This window comes from Lissotriton helveticus, chromosome 9 (assembly GCF_964261635.1).
Source record: "Lissotriton helveticus chromosome 9, aLisHel1.1, whole genome shotgun sequence".
NCBI classification, from domain to species: domain Eukaryota; kingdom Metazoa; phylum Chordata; class Amphibia; order Caudata; family Salamandridae; genus Lissotriton; species Lissotriton helveticus.
This window is the reverse complement of record NC_136070.1, coordinates 74936459-74951736: the sequence shown is the minus strand read 5'-3', so window position 1 is coordinate 74951736 and position 15278 is coordinate 74936459. Positions and strand designations below refer to the sequence as shown.

The window sequence follows — 15278 nt, the reverse complement described above, 5'->3', positions numbered from 1 at the left end:
CAATGCAGCCAATGATGTTAGGGAACTGCGCCATCTGATATAAGTCTGTCTTTGTCCTTAACAGTTCTGAATGCGTTGCAGGGAAGCTAATGTAGTGCTGCATTCTCTGCAACATGGCATCAAGGAATTTTTTTAAGAAACGGGACAGACAGCTCTGGGACACCCCACCTACTGCAGCAACCACACTCTGGTAGCTTCCAGATGCAAGCAGGTGTAGGCTGCACAGCACCTGCACATGGGGTGGGATGGCGTGCGCCCTTGGGGTAGGATGGTCCAAAAGTGGGTGTAGGTCCCTGATGAGGTCCAGGATTATTTGTGGGGCCAGCCTGTACCTCTGTAGGATCTCAGGCTCAGTGAGCTGGAATAGTGTGATCCTCTGCCTATACACCTGCTCCTGCCTCCTCCAGACCCTCTCTCCTTCTGCCTGGAGCCGTAGCCGCCTCGCAATGACATAGAATGCCGCCATTCTGGTGTAAGTGGTGCATTTTGGGGCCTTTTTTATAGCCTGCACCTGGTTAGCACCTGATTTCAATCCATGGTAAATACCGACTCTTAAATACCGAATTTCATGCAAATTCGGTATTTAAAAGGGGACCTACATCTCGAAATTCATTTTTACCATTTCTTATTTACCGAATCAGTAAATTTACCGATTCGGTAACTTTACCGATTCGGAAACTTTACAGATTCGGTAAATATACCGAATCGGTAAAGTTTCCGATTCGGTAACTTTACCGATTCTGTAAATTTACCGATTCGCTATATTTACCGATTCGGTAACATTACCGATTCGGTAACTTTACCGATTCGGGATATTTACCGATTCAGCTACTTTTTGGTCCCCTACATCCCGAATGCCCAATACCGGTCGGTAATGGCCGAAATTACCGAATTTCGGCCGTTGCCGACCGGTATTGGGCCACCTACATCTGGCCCATGGTGATTAGTAGGGTGTCGTCTGCAATTAGGAGAGCTGGGATGCAGGCCCTGCCTAAATTAGCGGCATCTATGTTGCCTTTGTGTAAAGACTATATATAATCATTTACAAAGAGAGAAAAGAGTGTGGGGGCTAATACGCACCCCTCTCTCACCTTTCTACGAATCAGGACGTGGACAGTCAGTTGACCCTGTGGGCCGAAGCGGACTTAGCGGTAGTTGTCCTGGTGGATCAGCAGAACAAGCAGCGCATCAGGAACCCCCCAGGCTCTTGACTGAGGCCCATAGCAACCTCCTGGGGACCAAGTCAAAAGCAGTCCTAAGAACTACAAAGGCTAAGTATAGATGGCTGTCTCTCAGTTTGGTGTACTTCCAGAAAATTAAAAGAAGCCTTATAGCTCTGAACCATGCATGATAGGGGGTCAGAATCCCTATGTCGTTAATCCAGTCACAAAGTTATTGAGTATTTGCCTCGCATAAACCTTCTGCAGGATGTCCAGGAGGCTTATTGCTTTGTAATTGGCTATGTTCATACAGCCCCCCTTTTTATATATGGGATTATCTCCACACCTTTCCAGGTGTGAGGTATTGAAGCACCTGTGGCTATAACGCTGCAGGGACAATTAATATACGGGACCCAAACCAGAAGATCATGAGTTAGTACGGCACCTGGGATTTTGTTCGGCCCAGGTGCCTTACCCAATTGTACCATATTAAAATTGGGTAAGGCACTCAGGCCAACCAAAATACCAGGTGAAGTACTATCTCATGATCTGCTGGTTTGGGTCCCCTATGTTAATTGTCTCTGCAACGCTATAGCCCCGGGTACTCCGTGCCTTGATACCTGGAAATGAGAATGTAGTCAATTGTGGATCTGTTTAACCCTCTCCTAAAAGTTGGTTGACTGTCTTTATCAGATATAGATCTACCATTGCATGCCTGTAGTCCATTTGAAATAGAAAAACAGGCAAGCTGATAGGCTGATATTGCGCACCGGAAATGAGTTAGAGCAAAGGGAGGGGACACCCAAACTCTCGTCTTCCTCTTCTGTGACCAAGTCAAGGCCGTATATGGGCTCGAAAGTGGTGTTCATGTTACCCCCAATAAGGATCATGCATTTGGACTTAATTGAACTAATAAAGCATCATAGAGTGGATAGGGTTTGGGATTCCAGATTCCTAGGTCTAGGCATAAGGTAGACGTTAAAACAATATAGGCCGATTCCCTCCTGCATTTTGATTTTTATCCTTAGTTTGACAAGTGAATCAATTCTCATCATCATCATTTATCTTTATTTCAGTTAATAAAAAACATAAAAGTACATATTGCAGCATAGGTTTAAAACATAGTAAACTGTAAACAGTTCAGTTCATTAAAAGGAAATTTCTGCTTCTAACTAAGAGGAAACTTAGTAGGGCCTTTTTGTCAAACCCTATAGTCTAGCATTTGCACAGATAAAAACATTACTTAAGATCACATAAAAGGAGCCATAATCCAAATTGTACTTAAAGTGCGTGGTGCATTAGGGAAATGGTACCTCTTATCCTGAGATACCATATAGAGTTTTGGTAGCTGACTTTGTGGCCATGGTTTTTGCCAAATTTATTGACCTTCCCCAAAAGGGTGTTAAGGCCCACAACAGTTTTGGATATGAGGAGTGTATCATCTGCAAATAGCAGACTTGGAATTTTAGAACCAGCCATTTTAGGAGCCGCATTCACACAAGTCATAAGATGATATGCTTTCATTAATGAATAATAATAATGGTGTGGAAGCAAGGAAGCATCCTTGCTGAACACCACGCCCTATTGGAAAGTTCTTTGTGGTTTCCCTCACTGGGCCCCACCTGACTCAGGCAAAGTTCTCAGTATACAGATTCTGAATTAGCATTAGAAGCCCATGGGGACCCTCGAATTTTGTGAGGACCTCCCAAACTTTTGCCATAGGGACAAAGTCAAATGCTGCACGAAGATAAACAAAGGCGACAAAGAGCACCCCCGTTCCCAGTCGACAATTTTCCATTTCAAGGTCAAGAACCGAAAAATCAGGTCCAGAGTGCTTGTTTTGGGAATGAAGCCAGCTTGTAGGTGAGCCTTATTAGATCTAATCCAATCCCAGAGTCTTACCAGAAGTTATTTACTGTATACCTTTTGGATGTTATCGATTAGGGAAATTGGGCAAATATTTAAAGGTTCTTGCCTTGATCCCTTTTTGTAGATGGATATAATTTTGTCCCCTCTCGATGAGTTAGGGATAGGGGCACCTACTACAATTGCATTCGTCAGGATATTAATATAAGGAGCCCATATCTGGGATTCGGCACATTACAAGTCTGCAGGAATCCTGTCAATGTCAGGAGCTTTCCCCACTTACTGCTCTTCAGTGCATTGAGAGATTCTTCAATGGTAAAAGACACTACTTCCTCTATTTCGCTCCTTCTAGAGGGCAGGGTATCCAGATCTATTAGGGAAGGATTGGCTGGTAGCTCTGCGTAGAGGGTCAGAAAATGCACCACCCTTTCAGCCTCAGGTATGTGGCATTCAGAGAGAGCATTATGGGTAACCAGATGTCAGAACAACCTAGGGTCCCTCAACTTAACTGCTTCCAACAGATCTAGAAGGGGTTGTTTAGGCTTAAAAGAGCAACTAAAGTTGCCTGCAATAACCTGGTAAATGCCTAACTCATAGTAATCTAGCACAGTGTTAAGAATTTCCATTGTTTGCGACAACTTATTGAGGATAGAGAATCAATACTCAATTGTTCTATGCAAAGATTCCAGAAACCTGTGCCACTTGCAGAAGGAATTGCATTAGCATGAAAGGTGATATAACTAGGTTTTTACATTAGCTGGATTAACCATGTTTCTTGAAACATGCAAAGGTCAAATTGGGCAATATACTCTAGCCAATTAAGGGCCGCTATTTTGGTCTTCAGTCCAGAAATGTCCCATTATAAAATGTTAAAAATACCAAGAGTGTTAACCTGCATTTGCCTTCTAGGAAGACGCTCTGGGTCTGGTTCTCACAGGCTGTGGTCCGTGTTCTCCAATGGAATCGAATCCTTAGTGGCAGTGACATGCACAGTAGTGCAATCCAAGGTAGGGGGTAACTAATGCCCCACATAACTTGTCCTGCTGAACTTCAACTTTCAGTAGTTTTCCTGGGGGATTGATTGTAGAGTTCATGCACCGTCAGTCTTGACCATCCAAGTGAGAGAGCGCTTCTTAAGAGTTCTAAGTAAGGATGTTGTACAGCTGCTGACCAGCATTATGTGTTGAACCTACTATCATATTCGTGTTCAAGGCCCTAGAGATATTAGAGAGGCATGCTGGCCTATAGAAGTAACCTAAAGGAAGAGCTTTAATTTGGCTTGACGGTGAAGGCTTCCTGTTTAGGAGTTGTAGTATTAGCTCTGTGATCATTGAGTTCTTAAGATTAATAAGCACACAGTCCCCAGGTAAATCCTTAGGTTGGATACCTATCCATGAGGCCCTCCTGACTAACAAAACTTTCTGTGATAGATCCTGTGCCCATCCCGAGTTCATTCTAAGCTAGTACATATCAGGGCCAAAAGAACTTCACTGGCCTGGGGCCGGAGAACTGGAACGTCGTTAAGTACAATTAGGTAGGGCATGCATTCTTGGGGGAGTTGTGAATAACAAGTATGTGGCCTACCAGTTTGGGGTGGGTCCAGTTAATTTCTCGATTACCCCTAGCCATTAAAGCTGTTTTAGTTCCTTTTCCACTAGTGGACATAGCTGGAAAGGCACCCTTCTGAGTACAGATGGTTTTGTCAATGTAAAGTTTTATTTTCAGGCCCTTGATGTCGAAACCACAGAACTCCTCAGGATCTGGGCGATGCTCAAAGGGGTCCACCTCCTGACATCCCCAACTCTGACTAAATCATATACAGAGTATTGAGGCGATCAAGCGAGCAATAGGGATAGGAAAGGTGCAGCGTGGGAATAGTGATACCTGCAATACAAGAAACATTGGATTACTTTTTATTCAACAGTCTAACTACTCTCAAAGGTCTCGCTACCCTGGTTCCCCCTACCTTGTATAATGCTGCACTGACAGGGTGAATGATTTCCAAGGCCTCTATGGAGGTTTCTTCTGTATCTGACTGCCTCTCTTTCCGTGGAACCACCTTGACTGGTATCTGTAAAACCAAGCACATATTCATCAGACCTCCTCCTTCCTTTAGAGTAAAGTGAAACACACAAGCAGTCACACTGACATACATACCCTATGTCAAACGAACCAAAGATAGCCAAAATCCAAAGGAAAAAATAGTCCATGGGATATAGGAAAAAAACCCAAGAAGCACCCTACTGTTGGAAGCACAGATGATGCTTAATGCCACAATGGTCCCGCAAGAATGAACAGAAAAAAAGGAGAATTCAAAGAACAAAAACAGACTAATCCTTAAGCAAGTCTTCCCAGCAGTTCAGGAATCAAAGAATATAAAGTTACTGTAACTCCCATTCGAAGAACACTCTAAATGTAGATTCCTTGCATCCACGTAGAGCTAAATTCTATGTCAGGACGGAGGCTCCGATTATGCTTATCTCAATTTCTTTACTGAACACAGCAGCCAATAAAAACACAGTAAAGAAATCAAAAAACTACATTACCCATAAACCCTGGGTAACCATAGAGTACATAGATAGTATATAAGGAGTCATAGAGGTTCCAACTTCCTCTTTCTTTGCTGCTCTGCAGCCAGTTAAGTGCTCTTTCCTTTATTATTACTATTTGTGCCTTTATTGGTGTTAATATTGAGCGCGCTTTGTTTTTTACCTGTTGCGCTATCGCTATATGCAAATTCGAACCTTCCGGTTCGCGTGTTCGCGCTGTTACCATCTGCGCTTTGCTTCCTTATCATTTTGTCTCTTCGCCGCTTCTCGGCGTGGCTTCGGGGGAGTGTGCTCACCCCCAGGTTTCAGGCTTGCTTGCTGCGCCTGTTGTTCTTTCTGTGGAGCGGGAGCGGGGCTGAGAGACGCACGTCCTTCTCGCGAGTCTCCCTTTTTCGGCAGGCTAGCTCGGCGCATGCGCAGTACACCGTTCTTTTGCCTTAGCGGTCGACGGTGGTACTGCGCAATTAGTCTCTGTGAGAGTTTGACAGGACTATCGAGTGCTCGAGGTTATCTCCGTTGGAAGATAAGTTACCTGGCTTTCAGCCTTTGCCCTACTGCCTGTCGTTAGGCCCCTCACGCCCTAGTTTTAAAAGAAGAACTGGGGTTGTAAAATTGTAGAATAGGCTCTGCCTAGAGTGTGACAGCAAGCCCTCCCTCCACATTTTAAAACTGTGTTGACAGGTTGGTGCCTGTTCCTTTGGCTTGCTTTGGAGTATACACTCCCCCTGCATTGCCCTTTGGGTGTCAATATTTTACTTCTCCTCTTTGGGCATATTACCTTTCTTAAAGGTCAGAATGGCAGACTATTATGAGGATGAAGAGGCATATTATTACGCTGAGGATGAGCCCGCAGGCTCTGAGGGCGCTGAATACATGGACCAAGCCTTGTACCAGGCTATAGCCCCTCTTAAAAGACATTTGGCTGAATATGCCACTCAGCAAGGCTGGCTACCTACTTCAGGTCATTCCAAGAAGTCACCTAAGAATCCTCATAAGGCGGATTTTGTAAAATTGGCTAAAAATCTATCCACCTCCAAGACTTCTAAAAGATCTGCTTCGTCTTTTCAGACGCACCAAGTTTCTACCATGACTGATGATTCTTCTTCTACTGACACTTCTTCAGATCCTGTGGTTCCGCCTCCCAAGAAGAAGGCTCGCAAAGAAAGTTTCGTAGATGCCCCTTCTATTCCACAAGTGTTAACCTTTGATCCGGATGACATTATTCATCCAAATTCTTCCGCCTGGCTTCCCTCTCCTGAGGTAGCTGAATATGTGCAGTCACATATTCGTCGACCCTTTGAAAAGGATATTCGCGCGCGGTTGCGCTCTGAGTTTCCCCGACCGGACCTTGCAGACAAGTTAGCGGATACTCCCGAAGTTGATCCAACTATGGTAACTTACATGCGCAAGTATGCCAAAGACCCGAAGAAAGGTCTGGACAGGTCATGGAGGTCCTGCCAGGACAAATTATTGGATCCTTTGGGTCCTTTGACCAAGATTTTGGATTTGGCGTATTGTGCGAAAAAATTCTAACTCGTTGATTGATCCCGATGAATTAGTGGGATGGTCTCAGAGGGCCATCTGCATTTTGGGCAATGCAAATTGTGCCCTGTCCTGCGAGCGACGCCACTCCATTCTGATGAAGTTGGACTCTAAATTGACGGATCTCGCCCCTTCCGAATCAGGCCCCTTGGCGCAAGGGTTTCTCTTTGGTCCTCCCTTTCTCAAAGAATTAACTAACTTTGTTGCAACGTTCAGTGGCCTGGACAAGGCGCAGTCCAATCTGCGTCGTGCCTTCCGTCCGGTTTTCGGACGGGCCGGACGAAGGGGACGTTCGTCCGGCCGGGGAGGTAACCAGCCTATCCATCGAGGTGGTCAGTCCCAGAGAGGAGGCGGCCAAGACAACTATGGCTCTTGAAAAACTAGATTCTACCCTTCACGCAAAGGCAGAAACAACTACGGCAAGGGAGGCTACGGAGGTGCCCAGGGAGGACGTCAAGATTCCTCCAATTAAGGTGAGCTTGATTCTGGCTTCCGAGGTTGTTTTGGGGGGCAGACTGAAATATTTTCTCCACAATTGGCGGCTAATCTCCAGCGATGCCTGGGTGTTGGAGACGGTGCAAGGTTTCAAACTAGAGTTCTACGAACGCCCTCTCCAACACCACCTTCCATTACCCCTTGTTTTTTCCCAACTAGATCAGGACTTCATCTCCGAAGAAATCGAATCTCTTCTGACGAAAGGAGCCATCATTCCTTCTTCCCGTCATCCCGACGGCTTCGTCAGCAACATTTTTCTAGTGGAGAAAAAAGGGGGAGGTTCCCGTTTGGTCCTCAACCTCAAAGATTTCAATGGCGGTGTTGTATACTGTCATTTCAATATGGAGGGTATCCATCTTCTCCGAGATCTTCTTCAAGAAGGGGACTGGATGGTCCGTTTGGACCTGAAGGACGCCTATCTGTCTGTGCCGATCTATGTTCCCCACCGTCGCTTCCTTCAGTTTCGGTGGTTGGGGAAATGGTTTGAGTACACTGTACTCCCCTTCGGTCTTTCTTCCGCTCCATGGTGCTTTACGAAGCTCATGCGACCAGTGATGGAATCTTTGCGGGCCCGTGGAGTCCGTTTGATCGTCTATCTCGACAACATTCTTTTGATGGCTCATTGCCCTCTTCTTCTGAAACTTCATTTACAATGGTCCATAGAACTCTTACAATCTCTGGGGTTTCTTGTCAATCCTCTGAAGTTGGACTTTCAACCCTCGCAGAAGATGGACTTCCTCGGGTTCCGCATCGATTCGGTAGCCTGTCAGCTTCTTCTTCCAGGTCAGAGGATCAGAGCGATCAAAAGAGAATTGCGCATGGTGTTGTCCAAACAAGTGGTCACTTTGCGGACAGTGGCTCGGATCGTGGGTCTATTGTCCTCTTCAATCCAAGCCATATTCCCGGGTCCCTTCCATTATCGCGCTCTTCAGCGCCTCAAGATCAGGCATCTTCAGAAGGGCCTTCATTACTCCGATCTCGTCCCTCTTTCGGAGGACGCTCGCTGGGAGATGTTATGGTGGCTGGACCACATGGACTCTTGGAACGGTCGTGCGCTGTTCGGGAAGACTCCAGACGTGGTTATCGAGTCCAATGCGAGTCTTTGGGGTTGGGGAGCCCGGTGCGGTTCTCTGACGACAGGGGGCCGTTGGTCCCAGGAGGAATTATCCCTCCACATCAATTGTCTAGAGCTTCTTGCGGGCTCTTTTGCGATCCGTTGTCTTTCCCCTCAGGCGACGAACTGTTGCATTCTCCTCCGCATGGACAACATCTCAGCGGTGAGGTATGTCAACAAACTGGGGGGCACGAAATCCAAACTCCTATCGGAGATCGCGAAGGACTTTTGGCACCTATGCTTGCAACGCCAGATCACGATTATTGCCGAGTACCTTCCAGGTCGCGACAATCATATTGCGGATTGGAACTCTCGCCATCTCCGGGATTACAGCGACTGGTGTCTTCACCCTCGGGTGTTTCGGACTTTGGTCCGGACTTGGGGCCAATGCCACTTGGATCTCTTTGCCTCTCGACTAAACAGACAGCTTCCCCTGTTTTACCACTGGCGTCCGGATCCGGAGGCCCTTGCCACGGATGCCTTTCTCCAGTCTTGGCCTCCTCTCCTGTGCTATGCATTTCCTCCCTTCATGATGATTCCCAGGGTTCTGGCCCACACAAGGCGTTTTCTCTCGGACATGATTCTCATCACTCCTCTTTGGAGGGCTCAGGCGTGGTTTCCAGTTTTTCTGGAGATGAGTTGCTCTCCACCGCTCCTTCTCCCCAACAGGTGGAACCTGTTGCTGGATCCTCTTCGGCAGCCCCACTCTCTCATTCTGTCGGGACATCTCCGTCTTGTGGCGTGGCGGATTTCGGGGGACGCTGGCAACTCTCAGGCCTTTCTCCAGACGCTGCCCGATTTATCGGTGAAGCTTGGGCCCCCAACACACACCAACGTTATGCGTCAGCTTGGAAACGGTGGTGTGATTAGTGTACTCAACGATCAGTGGATCCCTCTTCTGCAGATGTCACCTTAGTTCTGAACTTTCTTGCTTCTCTGGCTTCTTCTGGTTTGGCATACAGAACGGTAAATAACTTTCGTTCTGCTATTTCGGCTGGTCACGTTCCTGTGGATAGTAAACCTATTGGGGAGCATCCTTTGGTTTCCAAATTACTCAGAGGCATCCGGATGGTAAAACCTCCTTGCCCTAAGTATGCCACATTATGGGATGTCTCTGTGGTTTTGCGTTTCTTGAATTCTTGGCCTGTTAATTCATTGCTTTCATTAAGCAATTGTCGGCCAAATTGACAATGTTGCTATGCCTCTTGTCCTGCAAACGCGTGTCAGATGTTCGTGCACTGGATCTTGCCGGTCGCACTTTCTCGCCGGAAGGTGTTTCATTTTCCATTTCTCGCCGTACTAAATGTAACACGTCTTCTGTGTCTTATCCTTCTTTTCCACACAATCTGAAGCTGTGTGTGGTACAATGCATTAAGGATTATGAGGTGAGTACTGCACCTTTTCGACATGATTTGCAGAGTCAACTGCTTATAGCTTTGCAAAAGCCTTTTAAGCCTGTCTCTCCCGCTACCTTGGCACGTCGGGTGCGCTGGCTCATATTAGAAGCGTAATGTCAATGAGTTGGGGTTGTAAGGAGCACTCCGTTATGAGCTGTATTTATTTGGTTATCCACTGGTGCTGCGATTATAAAGGGTTGTCAATCCTTGAGTTATAAATTGGTTATGATGGGTTGTGGTACCCACCTAATCGTGCACTGTTCACCTGGTGCTCCGCACCTTATATTTTTGTTTGTTATCACCACTTTTCAAACAAGTTATGGTGCCTTCATCAGGGGCAATTCTTATGACTCCTGTCATAGAATGATATATCTGTGTGTGTGTCCTCCTCAACCGCAAATACTCTCGTGCAGATCGTCAAAAAAACTCTTATCTTCACTATGCTTCTCGAATCTGATATTTCTTGCTCTTCTCCTTCGACAAAAATCCGCAGCCCTGTGCTCGCTTTCTGAAGCAAGCACAGGGCTGCGGATTGACAGGAGTCATAAGAATTGCCCCTGATGAAGGCACCACAAGGTGCCGAAATGCATTGGGCTCCTCAAGAGATAACTAGTTATACATGCTATGTACAATGTTGAAATGCTCTAAAAGATAACATGATAATTGTATAATGAAATGTGCAAATGAATATTGTTATGAATATGAATAACCAGATGAAATGAAAAAGAGAAGAATTATGATTAAAAGTTAAATCGAGAATTATGGTGAATAACTTGTTTGAAAAGTGGTGATAACAAACAAAAATATAAGGTGCGGAGCACCAGGTGAACAGTGCACGATTAGGTGGGTACCACAACCCATCATAACCAATTCATATTAGAAGCGGGCATTGACGTTTCCGTCTTTGGGGCCCATTCTGCTCAGGGAGCTATGGCTTCAAAGGCTTTTTCCTTGGGGGTTAGCCTCCAGGATATCATGAAGGCCGCTGACTGGTCTTCGGAATCTGTATTTAAAACGTTTTATTTCAAACCTATTGTTGATGTTGCTTCTGTTGTGGTGGATCAGCTTTGAACAAGCATAATCGGAGCCTCCGTCCTGACATAGAATTTAAAATTTGCTAACATTCGTGCCAAGAATTTTCAATTCTATTAAGGACAGGAGGCGAGGATTATCCCACCCTTATTTACAGTCTTTATATTGTATTGATGTATGCATTTTTTGCTATACTGTAATGTTAATTAATCTATGACTTTTTTCCCGCCCTGTTTTGAACTTTGTACTCCTTCCTTTTGGAATGGCCTTTACGGCTCTGTTTTTTATTTCCTCCAGGCTCCGACCTTAAATGAGATGTGTTGCGAGTTTCTACTTTTCGTTGGTCTACTGTTTTTCCTGTGGCTATGGGAAGTTCCTTCGTCCCTTCCTCCGGATGATGACTTCTCCGTGGGACGTTCTTAATGGATTTTGGGACTTCTATTGTTCTTTATATATGGTTCTGGACAAAGAAAGAGGAAGTTGGAACCTCTATGACTCCTTATATACTATCTATGTACTCTATGGTTACCCAGGGTTTATGGGTAATGTAGTTTTTTGATTTCTTTACTGTGTTTTTATTGGCTGCTGTGTTCAGTAAAGAAATTGAGATAAGCATAATCCTCGCCTCCTGTCCTTAATAGAATTGAAAATTCTTGGCACGAATGTTAGCAAATTTTAAATTCCCTCTGAAGATCCGCAGGCATGGAAAACCTGCTAGGGAACGCAGCGCACAATGCGTCACTTCCTAGGCAGGCAGGAAAAGGACCGGTGCTCGGCACCCGCCGCCGCCGTAAACAGATATGTTGTAAGGGAAGGTTTGCGCTTGTCCGTGCTCCACTTCCCTCAGGGGTCCGATGTCTCCCGTTGCATCCGCCGACGGGAAGTATGCCAAAAAGCCCCCACGAGTCTCGCAGCTAAAGCGCGTCACCAAACACGCTTGCACTCCATGAAGAAATGAGAGCGCAACCACCCAGCAGTTAGGCCGACGTTCCGTGTCTCAGCCAGAGACCCAACGGAAGCCTAATCGAAATCGTCATTGAGCAATCCACAAGTAGCAGAGCAGCCGCTCAGCTTCAGTACCAACAGAAACAACAGGAATCACGTACACCGCTTCCTGCGTGACACTTGATTAAATAGAGATCCCGCCTCCCCGTAGGATGGAATTCTTGGAGATGTAGTTCAGTTCGAACTCGGTAGGCGCATTCCTGATTCAAGATCGGACACTTGAGGCATCCTAGCCCTCCAAACAGTTGTGGGAACTCCTCGAGAATGCACGGTGCATGCGAATCATGTACTTATCAGGCAAAGAAGGCCAGCCCTAAGTCATCCTTAGTGTTGCATCCGAGGAGTGTGCCAGTGTCATCCCATGGTAATGTGAAACCTGGCCTGTGTCGTCTGACCTTCACTACTTCTCTCAGAGCAGTCGTTCAGTTCCTCCGTTCATGTAGATGCCGGTCTTAGTGGTGTCAGTTATCCACTTGGTAACAGCTTATGGAATTGGGTTGTGTCCATGAGATTCACAGACATGCCTGTGTCTATAAGGCAGTGATCTCTCCTCCTCCGACTTCTACTTTCACACCAGCGGGTGTCTTCTAGGGAGGTTCTATTGGCCTGCGAAAGACATCGTGAAGACATCATTATCATCTTCAGGCCAACCCACAGACTCCAGTCGTTGTGTCAAGTGCTAAGTTAGGTTTTGATTTGAGAGGCCAGGGTAATCGACCATTAGAAAATAAGAAGTAACAAATTAAAAATAAATGCAGCCTTGAGGTACGAAATAGTGGCTTTTATATGGGACTGCTAGGCAAGACAAGGTCCTCTATAGAGAGCAAATACTTACTAGAGCATAAGGTTTAGGGACAGAACTCACTGAACCTTGGTTTGCTGTTTTAGGATATGTGTTAGTGACAGTGTGTAGTGATGTAGGTGCTAAGTGTGATGTTGTCTACCTACATGGGGGTCATTAGGCTGCTGCTTTGGTCTTCAGGTTGTGGAACATATTGCAAAGGCGGCACATTAGATTAGTGTGCACTAGATGCACAGAAGCAGAATACCGTGGCATTGCATGCATCGAGAGGCCAGCTTGAAGGTGTTCCAATAGAATTGGTAGGGTTTCTGTAGTGACTGCCATTTTAAAGACAGGCAGAGGCCTTGTAAGAGATGTAGGTGCCTTCTTTCATTGGGGAATGCAAATTTATGTTTGGAGGGCAGTATACAGTCACCAAGTGACCCTAATCCCCCTTCAGTATTGGCTATTACCGCCAAGACTCTTTTCCCCATCCTCACTGGCTTGTTTCTACCTTGTCAGAGTCACCTGTTCCTGCTTGCCCGAAAAAGGCCAGAGTCATTCCTTTCTTTAAACAAGCATTTGCAATGCAATAGGTCTCGTATTTTTGAGAGTTTGAGCTATTGGCCTTGTAAATGGCAATGCCTTTTATTTATGTGTTTTGAAAACCTACAAGAGGTGCGTAAACATGCACTTTGCACTTACAGTTGTTGCTTACGAGAAGCAAGGATTATAAATACAAAGTGTGTTTTGTTATGCACCGCTTGTAGGTTTTCAAAACATATAAATAAAAAGCATTGTTATTTACAATGCCACTAGCTCAAACTCCCGCAAATGCGAGACCTATTGCATTGCAAATGCTTGTTATTTATTGCATCAGCAGAAACACCCTTAAATCTATTCTAATGTCCCTAGCATATTCATGGAAATGGATGCACAATATACCCACACATCTTCTAGTAGCACCCGTGATACAACTTTAACTTGTAAATTAGGAGGAAATCAATTACTTGTATGCGTGGCAGAGCAAAACTATGCCCACAATTAGTGATTCTGCACCACATTAAATAATACTACCTTTTGACCCTAGCAAGTTAAATATTTTGAAGCTAGATTCTTCCTCCAGTTGCATCTTTCTACTCAATTTCGAACAGAAACACATTTTTGTGTTGACAGTGTTCCTCATATTACCCCACTAGGCAATATTTTTTAAGGAGTCATGCACTTCATGAATTGGTTTTGTTAAGTAAGAAGTGATCAGCGGGCTTGGGTGATAGTATTGTGGCTGATGACCTACTCAGATTATTTTTGTTTATACATCCTGCACTTAAACCTGAACACTGAAGTCTACAACTTGTCCAGACACTAATTAGAGGATGGCGCTATATGTCACAAAGGTCATAGAGGTGGGTTCTTAGGATTTGTTCTACACATAGTTAATATTCAGAGAAAATGCAGATTTACTTTGTATTAAGGCATGCATCCTGATCTACATCAGTAAAAGATATATACTCAGAAGAATTAATCACTTATTATGTTTATTGCCATATATTTTTCAGGAGAACATGTACTATGTATTTTTATTGATCTGATATGTCTGACTTGACTACAGTGCTGTGCAATAAGTCCCCTAGGGTGACGAAGGCAACGTTATCATCGAAGGCGCTTAATTGATACTTTAAGATCTTTAGTGACAGGACAAAAGGATGCCAAGAAGGATGCCTTAGTCTGGGACACTTCCATGTCCTAATGCTATATGGTTATCAAGTTATAGGTATATATACTCATGTTTGTAGGGGTGAAATAAAGTTGGTTAATAAAGTTGTATAATCCATTTCACCCCTCCTAATCTGCGCAGCATTCATCATCCCATCACGTCCATTAGCATTTATTTCAGAACTTCGGCCATTCTCCTCGGCAACGTCAATGTACGTCAACCTAACGTTCCTTCATGCAGGACATAAAAGATTCCATAGTATTTCCTCAATATTCCCTTAACATTTCTGAATTTAAGAAACTATAACAGTTCTACCGAAACACCGAAAGGAAACAGTTATGTGAATCGGAAACCCCTATCAACTTAATTAAAACCAGTAAAGATAGAGAGAATATGCAAGAATTTGTCAGCATGTAGAGAAAGCATTGCCATTCTAAAGTACAGCCTTATGACAGGTGTTCTTTTAGATACTCAGTTGGGCAGTACAGTTATTTGCTAATATTTCAGCCAATGTTTTGGCAGAGGCATGAAGCCTAACTATTTCTAACTGTACTGGGATATTACTGGAATATACAAGTTGTTTCTGCAACGCTTTCAATTATCCACACTGAAATCTCTAC

At 44.9% G+C, this 15278-nt stretch overlaps 1 long non-coding RNA gene across 1 annotated transcript in view; it reads right to left on the bottom strand.

The window, feature by feature from the left end:
- Positions 1-2217: 2217 nt before the first annotated feature.
- The window catches only part of LOC144780946 (uncharacterized), a 51780-nt gene continuing 38719 nt past the window's right edge, over positions 2218-15278 (bottom strand). Inside the window, exons 2-3 of the long non-coding RNA XR_013600845.1 lie at positions 4993-5097; positions 2218-4910 (exon numbers count right to left, since the gene is read on the bottom strand). This is a non-coding gene — a long non-coding RNA (uncharacterized LOC144780946). The remainder of the gene's footprint in view (positions 4911-4992; positions 5098-15278) is intronic.